The sequence below is a fragment of the Zonotrichia albicollis genome, unplaced genomic scaffold, assembly GCF_047830755.1.
Source record: "Zonotrichia albicollis isolate bZonAlb1 unplaced genomic scaffold, bZonAlb1.hap1 Scaffold_90, whole genome shotgun sequence".
NCBI classification, from domain to species: Eukaryota; Metazoa; Chordata; class Aves; order Passeriformes; family Passerellidae; genus Zonotrichia; species Zonotrichia albicollis.
The window spans coordinates 76,343-92,797 of NW_027428463.1; the positions used below are offsets into that span (position 1 = coordinate 76,343).

A 16,455-nucleotide genomic window follows, 5' to 3' on the forward strand; every position below is an offset into this window, starting at 1 on the left:
GACATGCACAAGATTATTCAGGCTAAAGTTATTTTACTTCTAAAATACTCAAACTTCTTGAACATGTATTTGAGAAGGTATCACTATAAATCTGGATTCTTAGGTAGCTACTTTTAAAAAGATTAATTTTAAAAAGAAAATCTTTTAGGAAGAACACAGTAAACTTTTCTTTTACAGTTAAGACTATTTTTTTTAGCAGCTATAATTTTAAGTTGAATTGCTCATAACCACATTATATTCATATAAACATCATTTACACAAGATTATTTTTGCAGGTACTTACGCAAAGGATTTTGGCCCTCGCTGGCATAGTACTCGTACATGCCACTTTTGACAAGTGTGTCGTAGTGGGGCAGAAAGTCAATTCGCTCCTTGGTTGCCAAAAGCAACATTTGATCAACTGACTGCAGCAGATATAAAGTAACTCCATCGTCAACAAGCTCGCCTGCAGGGAAGATGCAATGTAAAGTACATTGAAGAGCAATGCATCAGGCAACCTCTGCTCTCAAAACAAATACGAGCGTTGCCACAGGTAATCTGTGTATTGTCCTAAGCGCTGCCTGTTCAGCATTTAATAACAACATTTAAATTAATATCTTTTCACATTTCCAAGCTTTAGAATGCAAGTTTTCTCAAGTGACAGCTATATATATATATATATATATATATATATATAATTTTTTCCTATCATTTACAGACTTTGTGACAGAAGATACTTAGTATAACTGTTATCATACAAACTCATCAAAAACATGTTTGTGAAACTGATTTTGAAGCAATTTTTGGCAAATGATTACAGGATTTGTACTTTCAGTTAATTACTGTACATCACAGAGCACAAACAGTTATCATGTGACCTTTTTGATCAATATAAGAAATAACTGTAATTATTTTGTCGTCTAAGATACTTACTGAAGTTACCTTCTGTGATTTCCTTCCTATTTGTTGTGGTGATAACAAAGGTTTCATCAGAAGGTATGCCAAATGCCTATAAAAATTGAAGGTCATTTAGTTATGATAACTAAGTAGTCCAAAAACTATTCAGATACATTAAAACAAAAAAAGGCAAAGTCTATTTACTTTGTCACAAGCTACTGATGTGTAATCACAATCTCTTAGAACACAGTGGAATTCAGGATCGTTTGTTTTCTCAATTTAACCAAATCTGTTCAAACTAGGGTATGGTCTTTTGGCTGTATAAAATAAAAATATGCTCTAGCGAGCAACAGGAATTTTAGGGAGGAAGAACTGTCTTATAGATAACCCACTTGAGGGCAGAGGAACAAGACTGTGAAATTACCACAATAGTTATGATCTAGAGGGTGTCCCATATTTGACTGCACTCCTGAGACACCAAACCAACCTAATATTTCTTAACATTGGATATTGAAGTCTTTGTTCTTCAATTATATCATACATCTAAAAAAAAAAATATTTCTTTCAGAAAAAATTCTTTACTGTTAAAACTGAAGTTTATTTTTCTGAACTTAAACAATCTTTGCCACTTTGATGTCTTTTTTGGAATGTGTTTACTGTAGCTTTAGACTTTTTATCTTTTTATCCTGCTTTCTACATGCATTTAAATCTTCTGCTTTTACTTTCATTTTTGCACCCTGATGTCCAACACTAATCTCTTTCCCAAAATAATAAAATAAATATCTGTACCTTCTCCTGCCTTTCCAGTCTTTGAAACTCAAGTAAAATCAACCCTGGTCTCATCAAACTCCATCAACCCAGTCAGTCTTGCAGTGACAATTCAGACAGGTACTTGATGCACTTCCAGCCAGATTCTGCCCAGAAGGAAGCTCCAGCATTCTCTGCAGCAGCTTGCCCTCATCATTTCCCACATCTCTCTTTCAATCCCTATTACTCAGACTCATGAAAATACTTTTAAACCCTACTTATGGTTTCATTAAGAGCCTACTTTCCATATTTCAGTTACTTTCTCCCTGTGACCACATTAAAGTTAGTTATTATCCATCAGCAAAATAAGAAAAAAATGTTGAACTTCTCACAGTGCTTGGCACAAGTGAAACTAATGCAGATGACAGAGACTGATATTCAGACTTAAGAACCTGGAGTAATACTTTTTAACTCTTCCGAATTCAGATCACTTCAATTTTACCTCTCACATTACACAAACTTCCACACAGCAAATCTGTAGAGGAAAAACTATAAAACTGCTCAGAGCAAGAAAACTAAGCATTAAAATATATGGATTTTAGAAAGCTAACATTCTACAGTGCCATTTGAGGTCAGTGGTTAATACAGAGTAACTGCTGAGTTTTACATTTGAAAGCACAGGCAAGCATCTTTCCCTCCAGCTATAACTACAGCTTCCTTGTTTTCTCACTCTCCCAAAGGCTCTTCTGCTCTCACACCCTTATGAAGAGTGCAGTATTTACTTTAAGGCAGCAAGAAGTTAGGATCAGCTAGTGCAGGTACAAGGCAGCAGCCTGCTGTGGAAGCAGGGGCAGCGTCACCCTTCTGGTCCTCCCCCCCATTCCACAGGAGAGCCTCAGTCAAACCAACCCAAACAGCCTGGCAGGCTATGCTTTAATTTCCTGGGTGAACCCAGCATTTCAGTGTCCACTGGCAGCAGGTCCTTTCCACTTCACAAACTACTAGGTAGGTACACACACCAAGTTTGGCAATCTGGACTGCAGATTACTGTTCTTCTTGTCCATGCCACAGTTTGACAGGCCATATGCTTTGTAAACTTTGGGGATTACTCAGTTTGAATGCTTCACTTCTATATCAGACTTACTTGTTTTACTTCCTCCCTCCCCCTCTCCTACATTCTTGGTTATCCTAGTCCCTGTCTCTTCCCACTACGCCAGGTAGCAGTGAAGCAGCTGCACAGCTGTGCCAGTATGTGGATCTGATTTCCAGAACGAGAAGCTGCTGGTGATTCCTGAATTAAAGTGAACCTACTGGGCAATTTACTAGTACAGTTGGCAATTTTCATTCAGTTCTAACAGACAGTGTTTGGTCAAATGTTTAATTTCTCAGTAAGATTTGTCCATGTAAGAGATAACATGGTATCTTCTGTTGGTAAGAAGTTCAGGTTTCACTGCTATGTCTTTTTCAGCCCAGCATGGTGCCCTTTTCCAAGTAAGTACTGAAGATGTACACAACTCAATTTGATAAGATTTATGAGACAACCCAGAAACACATTCATGCGATAAATCTGAGTTATTCTATGATAATCCAGACACACAACCATGATGAAGCTTTCGCTGTCACCAAAATCTTCAAGAGTACAATCACTATGCTCAGAAATGCCTCTGCACATTCACAGTGAAAGAATGTTTGGAAGTCAATGTGTTCAAACAACTAAGTGAAAGCTTTTATCTTTTTGTATACAAAAGAAGAGACGTTGGGGAAAAAACAGATACGAACTTCAAATAAATCCACAAGCTAGAAAAGGCAGACGTGAAAAGGCAAGGAACTCTAAACTGTTGGTTACATATTATCACTACATGCAAATGCAAGAGTTAAAATAGTACAAAGATGAACTGTTACATACATAGAGAAGAGAAAAATTACAGCAAAAGCCTAAAAAGTAGAAATTATGTCAACAATCCAAAATTTTAATATTCTGGGAAAACAACCATAGCTGTTGACTGAAAACCAAATGAGTTGCTAAACCACACTTGGAAGCGTGCTGAGCGTACGCTGCCGGGCTTTGATGTCAGAGAGCTGTAGGGGTGACCAGTGTGAGAAGAGACAATCAATTGCCCTGTGACAGCCATAGCCAGTTGCAGATAGCTCTCAAATCCATGCAAATAACCCACTCCTCCCCCAAATTTCCACCAGAAGGGCGCATGGTGCTTCTGCTCCAACTTGTGAGGGAAGACATAGAAGAGACAAAAGAGAAGCAACAGAGGAGATGCATCAGGAGACATTGCCCAGGACAGACCCGCTGAAAGGATGTTCTCCATACCAGAGCAAGGAGGGTCCCAAAGGTGCTGAGGCCCATGGAGGACCCACATCAGGGCACAGAATCTCCTCTCTCTGTCCTCCTACTCCCATGGAACTGAGACCTATGGCAATTCATCATAGCAGGAAAACCAACAGCACGAGCAGCAGAATAAAGTCCTGCACATGCCCTGATGTCTCACACCACCTGTTGCCTAAAGGAATTGGGATTGACCATGAGATGTGCATTGGGAAAACAAGGATAAATTAAACTACGAATGGGAAAAGAATGGTGTATGACAGAAGATGAGTTTGGAAAACGGGAAGGAAATGCATCACTTCTCTAAGTGATTAATTTCCCCCACAATCAATCATCAGAAGTTTGTATTAACAGGCAATAAGTTAAATTAAGAAAAACAAAACCCCCTGAGTTTAGCCTGTTTTGCACACAGCAGGATATCAATCCTTAAACCCATGGAATGATACAGATGCAAAAAAAGCTGCCTGTACAAACAAGAAAAATGCCCTCCTTGTAACTGGAGGATCAGTCTGGAGCATCACCTATGTTTAATGATAAATAAAGTTAATAGTTCTCAATCTGCTGGTAGATGTTTATGACATGAGATTTATATAATGCTAAAGGAGTTTGAGACAATGTCACATGCCCAAGAAGCTTTCAGCAGAGCACTTTACAGGTATGACACATGAAAGCATGAACGAACTGTGGTATCTTTAACCTTTAAGTCTGAATCAAGAAGCACGGTTCAGTTTGTGTACCAGCTTCAGTCACAGGTTTTCTTCCTAAATCAAAAAACCCCCAACAAACCTCAAAACAAACCTCAAACCATAGATAACTCCTCAGCAGCTTACACTTCTGTTTCTTTTCTCTTTCACATATGAGCACAAAAGCTCAAAAGTTTTACTGCTACTTGATCTACACACACAGCAAGTCTTACCTGCCTACTGAGCCAATTAAAACACTCAACATGAAGTCAACATAGATTTTGCCTCTGGATTTGCTAACTGCCTTGGAAAAGGTGTTCAAAGAGTAAATATTTAACTTAGTGTGTGCACCACCGCAGCTAGCAGTCACATGAAGAGGCCTGAGGCAGTAGGTGAAGGAGAAATAACCTGCTGTAAGGACAGAGTCATTGCCCTGCTTCCTCCGGTCCTCCTGGTGGTGACTTTTAAAACTGAAGGAACAGAACACTCTCCAACATGACAAAGGTAGAACAGTGAAGCCAAGACTACAGTATCTTCAGAAAAGATGTTTAACCTCTTGGAATCCAAACCTTTCCAACACAAACAGTTGTTCCCTACAATATGCAACTTCTGTACCCTTAAAATTCTGCATCCTCTGACCATAACCAATCCAGGCAGACAGCACATGAGAATAATGAGAATAAATGGCTGCAGGCCTTAGTGATGCAGCCAAAGGATAACAGAGACATAACATCCATGGAGTCACCTTCCACATCCAAGAAGTATTTTTTCTGACTATTAGAACTGTACTGCCAATGCAAACCTCTAAAGTGGAACCTGAACTGTATTAGTTAAACATAAAGAAATTTGATAACGTCATTTTCAATGCTCTCCTTCATAGTTATACACTTAGCTACCCAACATGGCAAAAGGCAATATAGCTTTTAAAGTATTTCAAATTGATCCAGCAGCTGCTTTACAAAAACTCGTCCAGGAATCTGAAAAAATGAAGCTAAGAGCCACACCCAAACACTGAGAAGGCTGTAGCCTTCTCTAATTTTGCACTGATTACCTGAATATCCCATGCTATTTACCAAATTATCATCTGAAAGACATGCATTTATCAGTTAATTAGCCCACTTAATGAACATTTATCAGTCCAAATGGAGAGAAATCTCTTACATCAACAAATCGATGAAATGACAGTACTCATTTACGGGAAACTTTTTCAAACTAAAATATAAAAAGATTAAGTGGAGACCTTGTCAGAAGTAAAAGAGAACTGTACATGCCTCATAAAAATGCTAATCAAATAAACTTTTCCAATCCACTGTCAGGACAGTTCTCAACACAATGACAACTTGCTGAGGATGTCTTAGTGAGGACCTGGGACTAAGCACTCATGGTAGCAGGGCAGGATGATAACAGTCATCTCTAATCATAATCTCAATAAGCTTCCCTAATGGCACAACACAAACTTTTATATAATATATTTGGACACTAACTAAGAGGAATCCAAAAGTCTCTAGAAAAGCAGCTAAAATTAAAAATAAAGGTAGAAATTATTTCTAAACATTTCTTAGAGCTAAAATCAAAAAATTATATATTACAGAAATACACAGGAGCCTGTGTATTCTGGTCAAATGGTTTTTAGAGACTATCTGCAGACAAAAACCTGCGATGAACACTAACACTCTAAAAATATTTTCCAACCATCCTTTATTGACAGCACCATCTCCATCTAAAGAACAAATTACAGAGGATAACATTTGCAGAACTTCAAAGTCCTTGTCCTCTGTCATACTTAAAAGCTTCACTACTTTCAGAAGTTCAGTTGATACACCTCTAAATATTTACGAAAAGTAATCAATAGAAGATGTTAAGAAGTTAAGAACTAAGAGTTTAACAGAAACACCTAGAACATTGCTATGTATCACAAGATCCAGTAATAGAATAGGTTTTTGAGATGCCTTAAAGTTTTATCACAATTTTGATGGAAAAAGAGAAAAAAAGAAAAGAGGCAAATGGTATGACACAACATCTCTACAGAAGTCACAAGTGTATTTGTCCAGAATAATGCATTAACTCAGACATCTTTTCAAGATTTGCAACTTTTAGCAAGCAGAAAGAAGCTTGGGACCCCAGAATTTCTACAAAGAGCATGTTACTAGACTTAGTCTGAGTCTAGACAGTAACTTCCACAAGATCTTCACAAACTACCACATCTAAAATCACAATCACAAATACTCAGTGCAGCTATCAGCCAAAACTTGAACATTAACTTCATGCCAGCTTCTCCTACCAAAATAGTTTGTATGGCACCACTTGTTAAAGGAACAAGAATTCACAAACCACTCTTCAAAACCAAAAAATATTTCGTCACATCTAACAACTGCACCTGGATAACTAATCCTAAAGACTGCAGGTACTCTTCATCTGACTGTGTTGCCAACACTTGAATTTGACCAGGAACCTACAAGCCACTCAGCTTTCCAAATCAACTGATGCACATAAGGCTGTACCCAAATGCACAAAGGTAGGCAAACTGCATCCTTCTTCCCATCAAAACATCAATAACAATTTCAGTGATGCCTGAAATACAGTGTGACAGTGTTGGAAAAAAAATTACAGCATTGCTGCATCTTACAGTATTTCTAGCAGTGTCTTTAAAAATCAAAGAGAAACTTGCTTTGTGTATGCCTAGCATGTTTAAAATACATATATTCTTAGTTTCTGGTTACACAGAATTGCTAAAATTGCTAAACAAACATAGGGCTTAAAATACAAAAATACAATTATTGCAAGATGGACTGATTTTATCATTAATGGACATATCTCTATTAAACATTTATCAGAATGATGCTTTGGTGATACAAACTTGCAGAAGTTCCTAATATTTATTCTTTGATTGCAAATAATTTGATTATACTTTATTTATTGCGCATTGTAAGCAAATATTCACCAAAATTTTCACTTATTTCTTGTCTTGATTTGATATTACACTTATGCTTATTTTCCATGCACCATCTTAATAAATATCCTTTTCTGCTTCTTGGCTCACTGAGACATTGGAATTTATTTGGGTGGATTGGCAAAATCTATTTAAATATCTATTTAAATAGTAAGCAGGTTAGGATACAATGGGAATCTCGACAAAAGACTAAAAGCAAAAAACATTGGTTTATTGTGATATTTGTTGAGTATTTAATTACAGATATTTACTTTTTACATAGATTACAGATCTATGCTTTCTTTCTTTTACACAAGGAGATCACAACAATGAAGAGAAGCTTCAGAAGAACTAAGGAAGCATTCACCAATGACTTTGGATCCTATACAAATAGTTACCCTAATCTTAGTACCATTAACTGTCTTCAGACTGGTAGTTCACCTCAAATCCTCTTAAAAATCCCTCCATACGTAGCTAAACGTCTGTGCAGTTTTCAGCACAGACACCTTTCTGCTATCAAAGGAGCATGGCCTCTCTAAGTGACTGAAGGATTTCTGCCATCTCAGCAACAAACTGAAGTGTTCCAGTTCCACTGTGCACCTGGATAAGGTGAGCAAGGAATCTCAGATTAGCTGCCAACGGTTTAGCTACATTTTGCTTACTGCTACTAAGTATTTTTGAATTATACTCTAAAGATCAGGACAAGCAGTAGGGTACAGACCTAACAGAAGACAACAATAAGGAGCACAAGAAACTGTACTGCCAAGAAGAAGCAACACACAGCACTGAACCCCCTTATTCACCTTAAAGACTCCTATACATTCAGATCTACCCAGAAGAATCCTCTTGTGCCACAGGAAGATGTTCACAACATACACAGTTCCAAGACCTTAATATTTCTGGCATCCTTGTCATCCATGACCACATGGGAGTGCCTTTGCTGCTGCACTCACATCATTCAGCTGCATGACAAATTGCCAAAGTCCATTGAAAGCTGAGCCTGTACTGAGGCTGAGCCACCAGACAGGAGACCTGTGGAAACAACATTGCTGCATACTTGGTATCTGCCCAATCAAGCAGTCTGACAGTGCCTAACAGCTTGAATTGTCTAAAAGTGACTACAACATTCCACTTCAACTTAGTATGAACTAACTCAAAATCCGCTTAACAAAAGAATCATTCTTCCTGAGCTTTCATTACTTCCCTGCTCTTTTCAGCACCACGAACCTAGGAAAGTCTGTCCCAAGCCAGTGAACCCATTCATCACTTTCTCCTAAAAGTAATTAGTTGCAACTTTCAAGATGCCAGAAATGGAGAACTTTGGAGTGCAACACTCAGAGAAACACAATTTACAAAGCTCTTGGAGAACTGAGAAGCTAAAATGTTCTTCCAGAAGTCCTAGAACTTGTATATTGTTGGTGTGGGAGACATGAGGTAGCAAACATCCCAACCCTCTGCCTGCCCAGTTTTCACTGTACCAACATTTAGAGGTCATGCCAATCCACCTGTCTCAGCCCTTTTTTAGAGTCAGATGCCCCACATATCAGATGATGACGGTTGCAAAGTGCAAAGAGTCATTACACTGAAAGTAGCAGTGACAGAGGCATCTCTGACCACACTCACCGATGGCAAATGTTATAGGTAAAAGTTAAGTTACGTTAAATTAGGGTATAGTTCAATTATATTGTATTGATTATGTTATATTAATTGTATTATGTTAAGGGGAGGGCTGATTAGAATGTTCTAGGACAAGGCTCCAGGGTTTGGTGGAAGGGCGGTCTGGCGGGGTAAGGCGAGGTTGAAGACGGATTGGATGGAAGATCTGACCAATCATTTGAAGCCCTGCAGAAACGATTGGTCCAGAATGAACGGCGTTAAAGACCAATGAGAAGCCTGGAAATGGACCAATCACCATGCGGATCCAAAACGGACCAATCCTGGACTCAAAGGGGGCTATAAATGGGGGATGTTCGGTTGGGTCGGGGTTCTTTTTTTGGAGACTTGTTTTGTGGGGAGAACCCAGTGCACTTGGGGTTAGCGCACTGTTCTGGTTTTGGCTCGCTGTGTGGGTGCCTGGGCTTATCCTGGGTACTCTGTTCCTTGCAGCTGTTTTAATAAACGAGAACCTCTTTCTCCAGAGAAAGTTTGGCCTCGTTCCTATTCATAACAGTAAACACATTATTGGAGAAGGTCTTTCTCTAAGAGAATAATCAGCTGAGGTTCTTGCTGCATAAGTTTGTAAGAGCACAGACTGTTACCCTTAATACGCAAAACAGCCACCAGGACTGGTGACAAGGCTTGTAATATTAAACATAGTAAAAAAACTATACTTGAAAATTGTACTTTCACAGGCAGCACATTCAAACTCAGCAAGGTCTGCTTTGCAGCATCAGGCTTCTCACACGCTTGGCTGCCCATGCAAGAAGTCTGCCTAACAGCATTAAGGTACCAACTTCAAAACATCAAAACATTTCTCTGGTAAAAAAATCCCCAAAGCTGTTTGTACCCAAGATGTGTCACAGCTGGTGATGATGGCTTAGTTCTTAATAAAACTGCGAATATGCCAAAAGCTCTGTGAACTGAACACCATGTGGACGTATGGAAACATTAAGTCACTGGAGTGTGCAGTATATGTAAAAAAGCCCAGAAAAGACAGACTCCGTTCTATAACAAATTGTAAATTAGTGGTAAACTCAGCTCGTCGATAAAATACAAAATTAAAAGAGGGGTGGGTTCATCAGGTACATATTCGCCTCAACTACTGAAAATACTTAGTATTCTTGAGCCCATCTGCTAGGCGTAGTTGTATCTATTAAGACAATTCTAGAAGAAAATTATGTAACACTCATGAATTACTCACAGGAGATACAAACCCTTGGAAGGTCATGAACCCACCCCAAAGTCTAGCTTTCCAGAATGTTACACTGTAGTGCATTCATGTCTTTATCGGGCACGGATCAGACAAAGCAAAACACTCCACAGCCCCTTTATTTATGAGTACAGAATCAAAAAGGCTGGAAAAGACTTCCCAGTCTTCCAAGACTTCATACTCTCTAAACCATATCATATCACAAAGTGCCACCTCCACTCCTTTTGTGGACACTTCTAGGGAAGATGCCTCTGCCATGGCGATGCCATTTTGGACACAGAACTCTGCAATCACAAATGACAGCTGTCTCTGCTGACACTGGAAACTCAAAGCTTCCATCACAGTAGGAAGCCATTACAAGAAACACTGTCTAGACATAGAACAATTTATACACTACTTATTTAGTTATTTTTTCCTCAATAAATATTTTGCCTGTATCTTCTATATAATTATCATCACATATAATTATATTAATTATATATTTAATCATGATATAGTTATATTACATAGAAAAGTGATACTTGGTAGTATTTATACTGCTCATAAATAATCGATACATTTTTATAAAATTTAGAAATAATTATATTTATTAAAATGTAAACCGGATATTTATTATAATCCAATCTATATGTAAAAAATAGAATTTACATGCTAGAAAACGAAGTGCAAATTATACTGGATAAAGAAACTAAAATTAAATTTTTTATCAGACTAAATTAGTACAGAAATTCAGAGCTGATTTTCCTGCGCATTTCACATGGTGAAACATGCAGGCAGCTAAGAGGTTTATGGCATTCACCACTCGCTCAGAAAACGAAACCATGACAGAAACGGGCGATGCCTACTGGCAGCGCCAGCAAACTACTGGGAACAGCCCGTACGCGGAAAACAATCTCCACCTTCCCGAGCTGTGAAGACGGAGTAAGTTTCGTTTCGCGTTACGACAGAGAAAAAGAACCGAAAGGACACGCGACAGAGCAAAGGCGCCGCCAGACACGGTATTTAAATGGCAGCCACGGCTGCAGACGGGAAACGGCGCTCATCGCCGATACTTTGGACAACAGAAACAGAGCCACAGAACCATCTCGGTTGGAAGCGACCTGCGAGACCCCCGAGCCGGCGCTGTGACCGGGCACCAAGCACCGCGTCAGCTACAAACGCCCTCCGGAGCGCGGCACCGCGCCCGCCGCCGCCGCTCCCCGCGCGGGGGCGCTGGGGGGCCGCCCGCTGCCTTCCCGCCCGCCGCCAGGGGCTGCTCCCGCCGCCGCCCCGCACCGGCCTCTCGGGCTGCGGGAGAAAGGCGACGGCGACGGGGCGGCCGCGGGCTCTCCGCCATGGCCGCCCACCTATCCCGGCAACAAAGCTGGCGGGCAGGCGGCGGGCGCGGCGGCCCCCGAGTAGGCTGTGACACCCCCGCCCCGCCCCAGCCGCCCCTCAGCCCCAGCGCCTCAGGGACGGACGCTCACTCGTGAAACAACGCCACCGACGCGCCCGCCCTGCCGCGTACCTGGCAGACGGCGCTGCGGAAAGCGCGGTAGTTGTCCTTGCCGTAGCTGAGCACTTTCTCGTCCGGGTCCGCCTGCTCCCGGCGCCGGTCGAAGAGGAACACGGTGCGGTCCCCGTTGCCGCGAGGGGTCAGCAGCGCCGGCCTGCGAGATGCGCGGCTGCCTCCCGCCGCTGCTGCCATGTTGGGGAGCTGAGAAGACTGAAACCGTCCTGCAACGATGGCGGCAGCGACGGCTACTACTGCCAGGCCCGCCAGCGCCCCCGCTCGGCAAAATATGTCCCGGCAGGGGAAGGAGGAGGCGGAGCCGGCCCGGAAGCCGGGGAAGGAGGCGCCGTGGAGGCCCGGAAGGAGAGGGTGGGAGTTAGGGAAGGAGAGGGATGGTGGTGGCTGCGCTGCCGGCCGTGCGGAGTGGTGCGAGGGGGCGCGGGGCAGGCGGGTGGGAAAAGCCTGGCGACAAAAGCGCCACTTCGGCGGTGTGATATCGGAATGAGTTAGCGCCCTCCGCGTCGTTCCACTTCCGCCGCCGGGTGGAGCAGCAGCGGGATCGGGATCGTCATCGTCATCGGGATCTTCATCTTCGCCGTAGAAAGCGCAGGCGGGGAGGGCCATGGTAGCGCGTACTGCGCCCGCGTTCGCCGCCCGGCGGCCGTTGCGCGCGTCGCGAGCGGGACCGGCGGGCGCGCTCCCGTCACCGGGCAGCGGCCAGGGAGGGACCAGAGGTGTGAAGTCCCGCTTCGTCTGCCGTAAAATGAAGCGGCCAGTCTGGATCCCAACGGTGTTGTTTTACATAATCACAGAATCTCAGAACGGTCAAGTTGGAAGGGACCAGAGTGGGTCACCTGGTCAAATCTGTGCTTAAAGAGAGTCATCCCAGAGCAAAGAATTGTGCCCAGATGGTTCTTGAGTGTCTCCAGTGGGGGAGACTCCACAACCTCTCTGGACAATCTGTTCCAGTGTGCAGTCACCTGCACAGTAAAGCTCTTCCTCTTGTTCCGGTGGAGCTTCCTGTGCATCAGTTTCTGCCAGTTGCCTTATGTGCTACTGCTTAGAACGACGGACGAGAGCCTGGCTCCATCCTCTTGGCACCACTCTTTAGATATGTGCACATATTGGTGGGGTTGTTTCTTACTTGTCTCTTCCTGAGGCTAAACAGGCCCAAATCTGTCCTTGTAAGAGAAGTGCTCCAGTCCCTCAATTGTCTTTGTTACCTTCCGCTATATTCACTGCAGGAGATCCATGTATTCTACTGAGGAGCCCAGAACTGGACATGGAACACCAATTGTGGCCCCATTGGGGTTGAATAGAGGAGTAGGATCACCTTCCTTGACCTGTTAGTGATGCTATCTTCCTAGTGTATCCCAGGATCCCTTTCTTGGCCACAAGGGGACTGCTGGCTCATGGACAGCTTGTTGTCCACCAGGATCACCAGGTCCTTCTTTGCAGAGCTGCTTTGCAGCAGGTCGACCCCCAGTTTGTGCTGGTACAGGGTGTTATCCTTCCCATGCCAGAACCTGTGTGTACCTTGGTTAAACTTCAGAAGGTTCTTTGTCCATTTCTCCACCCTGTTGAGGTCCTTCTGAAGCATGGCACAGCCCTCTGGGGTATCAGCCACTCCTCCTAGCTTTGTGTTACTAATTTGCTGAGGAGGCCTCTGTCCCTTCATCCAAGTCATTGATGGACAAATTAAACAGTACTGGACCCAATATTGAGTTTTGGGGGACAACACTAATGACAGGCCTCCAAATATACCCTGTGCCACTGATCATGACCTTCTGGGATCTGCCAGTCACCTAGTTTTCAATCTACCCCACTGTCCACTCATCCAACCCTCACAAAAGCGTAGCTGCTTCTGTTCCAAGGAGTCTTGATTTTGAGGAAAGGATTGTGATGGCATGTAGTGGAGGTTTGTAAATCAGTAGAGGTGACAAGTGAGTAACAAAAAATCTTGACTTTTGAACACTTCTAAGGTATTCGGATGTCCAACCTCAACCTCTCCTGGCACAGCTTGAATCTATATCCTCTTGTCCTGCTGTTTGTGTTTTGGGAGAAGAGACTGGCCACCACATGGCTACAGCCTCCCTTCAGGTGGTTGTAGAGAGAGATAAGGCCTCCCCTGAGCCTCCTGTATTCCAGGCTAAACAACCCCAGCACCCTCAGCTTTTTCTCATAAGACTTGTGTGTCACATCCTTCACCAGCTCCATTGCCCTTCTCTGGACACACTCCAGCCCCTCAATGTCCTTGTGTAGTGAGGGGCCCAAACAGAACACAGGATTTGAGGTGTGGCCTCACCAGTGCCCAGTACAGGGTAGACTGTCCTGCTGGCCACGCTGTTGCTGATCCAGGCCAGGATGCCACTGGCCTTCTTGGCGACCTGGGCACACCCTGGCTCATGTTCAGCTGCTGCCAACCAGCACCCCCAGGTCCTTTTCCACTGGGCAGCTTTCCAGTGATTCTTCCCCAAGCCTCTAGCACTGCCCGGGTTGTTGTGACACAAGGGCAGGATCCAGCACTGGGCCTTGTTGAACCTCAGACCATTGACCTGAGCCCATTGATCCAGCCTGTTCAGATCTCTCTGCAGAGTCTTCTTGCCCTCCAGCAGATCAACAGTTCTGCACATCTTGGTGCAAAGTGACTAAGGGTTCACTTGATCCCCTGGTTTGTCAGTGAAGATACTGAACAGGACAGGCCCCAGCACCGAGCCCTGCAGAGCACCGCTTGTGACTGGCCATCATCTGGACGTAACTCCACCATTCTCTGGGCCCAGTTAGACTACAAGAAAGCAAATTGCATAGTGGAACTGAGCAGTGTGGAATTTTGTGAGAATGAAGAGCATTTGTGCTGAGCAGTTAGGACAGGAAGGGTCTCTTGAGAGTTTTTATATAGGCTGTGACTCTGAACCCCTGTAAATGATGACTTGATAAAATTTGGAAGAGTGTGTCAAACTTGTTACTTTATGAGTTCATCAAACAAAATTTAGTTTCACAGTGTACTGGAGACAGCACTTCCATTTTGGAATGCCTAGTGCTTTGAGAAAAAAAAACTTGATGAACGATTTAATCTAGTTTCAAAAATAATGTTGCAAGGAGGAAGGGATGTTTCTGCCTGAAATGCAAGCACCGAATTTACATGAAAATAAATTCCTCACCTTTCAGCCTATCTCCAAGCTGGTTTAAAGAGTGCCTGCAGTTGCAAAGTTTTCATTTTGCAGTATGTTCTTGTTCTTGTTCTTGTTCTTGTTCTTGTTCTTGTTCTTGTTCTTGTTCTTGTTCTTGTCCTTGTCCTTGTCCTTGTCCTTGTTCTTGTGGGTGACTTCAACCTACCAGTCATCTGCTGGGAACTTAATACAGCATTAAAGAGGCAGTCCAAGAAATTCTTAGAATGTATGGAGGACAACTTTTTGTTGCAGCTGGTGGGTGAACCCACCAGGGGAGGGACTATGTTAGATCTGCTGTTTGCAAACAGAGATGGGCTGGTGGGAGATGTGGTGGTTGGAGGTCGCTTGGGGCAGAGTGATCACGAAATAATAGAGTTCTCAATATTTAGTGAAGTCAGGAAGAGCACCAGTAAAACTGTTGCATTGGACTTCCGGAGGGCAGACTTTGGCCTGTTTAGGAGACTTATTCAGAGCGTCCCTTGGGAAGCAGTCCTAAAGAACAAAGGAGTTCAGGAAGGGTGGGCATACCTCAAAACAGAGATCTTGAGGGCACAGGAACAGACCATCCCTGTGTGCTGAAAGAGCAGTCAACGGGGTAAACGTCCAGCCTGGCTGGGCAAGGAGGTTTTGGAGGAACTTAAAATAAAAAGAGGATGTATCAGCGTTGGTAGAAGGGTCAGGTCTCTAAGGAAGTATTCAAGAAGGCTGCTAGAGCATGCAGGAAAAAAATTAGGGAGGCCAAAGCTCAGTTTGAACTTAGAATGGCAACTTCTGTAAAGGATAATAAAAAATGTTTTTACAAATATATTAATGGTCGAAGGAAAGGTAAGACCAACCTTTGTTCTTTATTGGACAAAGGAGGGAACTTAGTATCTGAAGATGAGGAAAAGGCAGAAGTGCTTAATGCCTATTTTGTCTCAGTTTTTAGTGGGAAGATGACTTGCCCTCAAGACACCTGCCCGCCTGGGCTGGTTGATGGTGACAGGAAGCAGAATGGTCCCCCCATTATCCAAGAGGAGGCAGTCATAGAACTACTGAAATGCTTAGATGTTCATAAATCTATGGGACCAGACGGGATCCACCCCAGAGTAATGAGAGAGCTGGCAAATGAGCTTGCAAAGCCACTCTCCATCATTTACCAACAGTCCTGGCTCACTGGTGAGGTTCCGGATGACTGGAAGCTGGCCAATGTGATACCCATTCACAAAAAAGGTGCAAAGGAAGATCCTGGTAATTATAGACCAGTCAGCCTAACGCAAAATTTACAAGATGGCCAGGGTATCAGACCCAGCCAGCATGGATTTAGGAGGGGTAGGTCATGTTTGACCAACCTGGTCACCTTTTATGACCA

General features: G+C 43.0%; 1 pseudogene; it reads right to left on the bottom strand.

Moving 5' to 3' along the window:
- LOC141728105 (structural maintenance of chromosomes flexible hinge domain-containing protein 1-like) overlaps positions 1-12,573 on the bottom strand; it is a 32,361-nt pseudogene extending 19,788 nt beyond the window's left edge.
- Between the last annotated feature and the right edge of the window lie 3,882 nt (positions 12,574-16,455).